Raw genomic sequence first — 5,753 nt, 5'->3', positions numbered from 1 at the left:
TCCATATAAATTTTAGATCCTGCCACTAAGCAATGGATACCCCGCCGGCATTGCAAGAAAACATGCGTTATAGATACGCTTGAACTGGGATATCAATGTCTGCTTTAGGCATTTATCAACAGCTACCCCAAAACTGTACTTGGAAATCAGACATATTGAGTTCAATGGTGTTTGTTCCTTAGTAAGCCTGCTTAGGACTTCAGCTTCAAAGTTAAAATTTTTACTTATTTTCCTGGGACTAAAGTCTACTGAAAATAGCAAGACCTTTTTCTGAGTAAATGTACACAGGACTGTGCTATGTTAGGTTTTTTTTCTGTTTCTTTTTTGGGGTGTTTTTTATTGTTTTATGTTTATTCTGTTGTACATTGCTCAGAGTCACATACATTGAGGTGGGTGGCTATATATAAATGCTATAAATAAGTGAATACCTATTCCTGTACAGTATATGTCATTCTGAAGACTATCTCTTCCATGAAATGATTTTGTGCTTGAAGAAAGTGGGGGGCAACCAGTTATGACTTTAATATAAAAGAATTTAGCCAACCAAAAAGAAACTTAAGCCATCCCTTTTGCATTAAAATTCTCAATTGTTTCTCTAGAAGGTATAAGGAGAGGAGTAATCAATCAGGCAGACCTACCATTAGTTAAGAGTAAAGCTTTTCACATGAGATAACTGATCCTCAAAACTTTCTCTTGAACTTCCACTAGAAGACATCACTGTGTGTGCCATAAAGTCTGGTCTGCAATCCCTATACTAATCTTCTGCCTTAGGCACAAAGGAAAATGCTGCTCCATCACCAGAAAAAAGGTTATATGCATTGTCTACATCAGGGGTAGGCAACCTTGGCTCTTTTATGACTCGCGGACTTCAACTCCCAGAATTCCTGAGGCAGCCATACTGAGGGGAAAGGGAGAGGTTTCCAAGCTGAGCCATGCTGGCTCAGGAATTCTGGGAGTTGAAATCCACGAGTCATAAATGAACCAAGGTTGCCTACCCTTGCTATAGGGCAAAGTTCCTGAGCCAGCATGGCTCAGCTTGGAAACCTCTCCCTTTCCCCTCAGTATGGCTGGCTCAGGAATTCTGGGAGTTGAAGTCCACGAGTCATAAAAGAGCCAAGGTTGCCAACCCCTGGTCTACATGATATGATGAGGCCGCCATCTTTTCCCTTTGTCTCAGAGAATAAACATCTCATTTAGGCCTAGGAATCTTTCATAAACAGACTGGAGGACAAGAAATAATGTCTTTGTAAAAATTTTATTATTTTTTTCATACAATTCAATAATACAACGTGTTGTCTGAATTTATTGTTCACTAATACAAATTTTACAAAAAAGAAAAAGGGGAAAAAATGTCTTCGTGCTGCACAAAAGGCCATAAGTAATACACCATACCCACTTGCTTGGTAAAGTTTAAAGATTCCTGCCTTGGCAGGAGGTTAGACTAGAAGACCTCCAAGGTTCCTTCCAGCCCTATGATTCTGTGATCCCAGATGCTGGATTCTAGGATTGTAAGAAAGAAGCAGTCTTATTTAGCCACATCAAGCATCGTTTAAAGCAGTGGTTCTCAACCTTTTTAATGCCACGACCCCAACCGGTCGTAAGTCGAGGACTACCCAACCGGTCATAAGTCAAGGACTTTCCCTGCCCGGGAGCCCCACACATGCGTGGTGCCGCCCCCTGCACCGGCCGAGGCGTAGCTGGCAAGGGGCAGCGACAGCGCAGGGCGACCACCGGCTGGGCCACCAGCTGGCCCAGCCCAAGGGAGGTAAGGCACCCGCTGGGCCCCACGCACGCCAGCAACCCTCCCTGCGCCCGCCGGCCTCCCACCTCCCACCCCTGGCCCTCTTTTACTTACATTTTTAGTAGCTGCTCAGCAGGGAGGGCTGGAAGCTTCCAGACAGCTCACCTTCACTGCAGACAACTTGCAGCACCGTTTGCAGACTGGGGCTTTTGGCGGGCTCAGCAGGGCAGAGACAGCCTGGACAATTCCTATTGGCTTTTGAAAGCCAATAGAAATGGACTCTATTCAAGAGAGTCTATTCTATTGGCTTTCAAAAGCCAATAGAATCAAAGGGAGTAGCACAGCTAAGGAAAAGGGGGGGGGGGAATGGCGGACTGCGTTGTTTGGCGACCCCCGTGAAATGGTCGTTCGACCCCAAATGGGATCCCGACCCACAGGTTGAGAACCGCTGATTTAAAGAAAGTTATCGTGACTCCCCATTTTCCACTGGTCTATTTTGTCTAAGTTTCAACGAGTCAATGAAGCACATGAGGTCAAAACTATCAAAAGAGCAGTATGATTAAAGCTCTACTTTATTTTTATTTTATTTTTTGTTATATGTGGACACACATAGAAAGAAACCACAGCTTTGATCACATCGGTATGGTCACCTTCTTCACTTTTTTTACCATATCCTACACTATTTCCTCCCGTCCCATCAAGACGGCCTCAAATCCCTCGTTCATTATTTCCTTTTTCTTTGCATTTTGCCCCTCTTTGTTTGTTGATTAGAAGAATAAATATGGAATTCTTTTTTTCAAATATAGGCACACTTATGAATTTGGCTTTCCAAAGTGCTACTTTATGTCTTTAATTAATTAATTTACACATTGCTGCAGTCTGCTTGGACTCTTCCCAGTTCACAATAGTAAAACAATAAAACAATACACAAAGCCCAAAATAAAACATTTGTTTACCTTCCTCTCCCATGTGCATTTCCAAAATTAGAAAGAGCACTCACATCCTTAAGGATTTTCTTTCGTTCAACGAAAGAAAAGAGCATTTCCTCTGCTTCCCAGACTAACTTCCCAGACTAACGGTAGAAACATTAAAGATTTCAGGCGGCTTCTGAACAAGCTGATATGCTGCAGACACAGCTCATTGCAGCCCCAATATTTATTGGTGTACCAGATAAGTAAAATAATCTCAACGCAAAACATCTGCGTGGATTGGTACCATCCTTTTCTAATCCATGGAGTAGGCATGATGTTGCTGTTATGCATATGTTAAGTCAATAAGGAATTTACTTTTCACTAGACTATTGAACATTACCTTAGCTTCAGTTTTATGGTGGGAAACTTTAAGTCTTCTCATCGTGTCTTAGGTCAGTGGTTCTCAACCTGTGGGTCGGGACTCCATTTGGGGTCGAACGACCATTTCACGGGGGTCGCCAAACAACACAGTCTGCCATTTTTTTCCCCCTTTTCCTTAGCTGTGCTACTCCCTTTTATTCTATTGGCTTTTGAAAGCCAATAGAATAGACTCTCTTGAATAGAGTCTAATTCTATTGGCTTTCAAAAGCCAATAGGAATTGTCCAGGCTATCTCTGCCCTGCAAACGGTGCTGCACCAGTTGAGTAGTCCTCGACTTACGACCAGTTGAGTAGTCCTCGACTTATGACCGGTTGGGGGGTCGCAGCATTAAAAAGGTTGAGAACCACTGTCTTAGGTGATCCTCCCTTTCTAGAGAATTTCCTTAGAGCTCCTTGATCAGAAAACTGGAGCTTCAAAAATTGGGTTGAAGAGAGGACGGTTAGATGCTTTTCTGGCATCCCACTATCTTGATCCTGGTAGCCAGGAACAGAAAGTCAATTTGGTGTAGTTGTTCAGATATCAAGCCAGGAACGGAGAGATTCTGCTTTAGGCAAGAAGCCAACCATTCTTTCAGTGATGTAGACTCAAGGTTGGGTCCTTACTGGAAAGACATACAGTACATGCACTCATTCAGAATTTAAAACCATCTCACTGAGCTAAAAATACAGAACAGAAGAGAATAACAGAGTTGGAAGGGACCTTGGAGGTCATCTAGTCCAACCCCCTGCTCAGGCAGGAAACCCTATACCATTTCAGACAAATGGCTGTCCAGTCTCTTCTTAAAAACTTCCAGTATTGAGCATTCACAGCTTCTGGGGGCAGATTGTTCCACTGGTTAATTATTCTGACTGTCAGGATTTTTTTTCCTTAGTTCTAGTTTGCTTCTCTCCTTGATGAGTTTCCATCCGTTGCTTCTTGTCCTGTCTAATTTAATGAAGAGAAGGACTAGGGGTGATACTACAGCAGTATTCCAATATATCAGGGACTGCCACAAAGAAGAGGGAGTCAAGCTATTCTCCAAAGCACCAGAAGGCAGGACAAGAAGCAATGGATGGAAACTAATCAAGAAGAGAAGCAACCTAGAACTAAGGAGAAATTTCCTGACAGTTAGAATGTCCTGCCTTCAATACAATACAAAGTGTTAATCAGGAGTCTTCAAACTTGGTCCTTTTATGACTTGTGGACTGCTGGCTGAGGAATTCTGGGAGTTGAAGTCCACAAGTCATAAAAGGGCCAAGTTTGAAGACCCCTGTGTTAAATGATTAAGCAGGAAAAACGACACATACTTTTTGATCATCAAGCATTACAAAAAAAAATCCCCTCTTCACAACTGTGGAGAAAGATTCGTGTTAGAATCTAAAATGGGTTTATAACTTCTGCTTATGGTTCTAGATGCAATTTTTATTATGCTGTGACAGAATTTGAGAGATAATTAACAGGCTAGTATGTACAGTTTGCATTGGTTGTTCCAATGCAAGAGCTAGCTTTAAATATTTATTATTGTTTGTCTTATTTCATCCTTGGCTAAACGCAGATGAAGCATGCTGGATGGTCTTGGTATCTCTGTTTAGCATCTATTGTATAAAGACCCCAAGCTCTTTGAGAGATTAACTTCTGAAAATGGTCCTAGGTTGCTCCTGACAACTCATCCCTTCTCACTTAATTCCGTATAGGCTGCTTATACTGTATGTAACTTCAAGCAGGAAATAGTGTGGAAAACTCTTCACAGAATAATGAGGAAGAAAATGCACACACTTTTATCTCTCAGGCCTAAAACACAGCCCTTTATCTGCTCCAGTCTATGGCTAGAATTACCGTCTCCTGGCTGGTTTTATTGTCTGATTAGGCTATAATTTCCTGTAGTAAACCAGCATCAAGAATGAGGACATTAAAGGGAAGAAAATAAGAGTCAACGACAGGCTAGAAAGTCTAATTCTCCTGTTTAATATTAGCTTGTATCAAGATGTATCTGGGTGTGAGAGGCAGGAAGAAGGGCAAATAACAATAAGTTATTTTTTATCATCTTAAAAATGGAACTGGAAGAAGACAGTGCCTTGTATGCCCTTGGATATATTATTATTATTAATAATAATAATAATAATAAACAAACAAACCAACCAATGAACTTGAAATAATGAATAAAGAGATAAGTTTATTAACCCAGTTTTTGCAATCCATAGGTAGTGCTAGAAAGTTGGCAACTTTTATAAAGTTAAGTTTGCAGGAAGAAAATGGTAATCTCTTGTTCAGAAAGAAGATGAACATTTCTGATAATTGGATTTATGAACGCCAGATGCCATAGGAGGTACAAGGGGCATGTAACAAAATATTTGGACTACTCACTCAGCCTCTGTTTCTGAGGAGGACGGTTTATGTTTACAATACGGGAGACTAACATAATCTCCATAGTAGATGGTGTGCCAAATGAAGCCAAGGAAAGCATCTCTTAGGTGAAATAAGTTGGATGTTAGAGAACTAGCAAGGAATTGTCCACCGAGAACCTGCAAATGTACCATAATAATAATAGTAGTAGTAGTAGTAGTAATAAAGTTGGAAGGGACCTTGGAGGTCATCAAGTCCAACCCTCTGCTCAGGCAGAAAACCCTACACCATTTCAGACAAATGGCTGTCCAGTCTCTTCTTAAAAACTTCCAGTGTTG

Source organism: Crotalus tigris, unplaced genomic scaffold (assembly GCF_016545835.1).
Source record: "Crotalus tigris isolate CLP2741 ecotype Arizona unplaced genomic scaffold, ASM1654583v1 scf7180000019483.1746242, whole genome shotgun sequence".
Classification (NCBI taxonomy): Eukaryota; Metazoa; Chordata; class Lepidosauria; order Squamata; family Viperidae; genus Crotalus; species Crotalus tigris.
The sequence above is the reverse complement of the archived record's forward strand: the minus strand, read 5'-3'. Positions refer to the sequence as shown.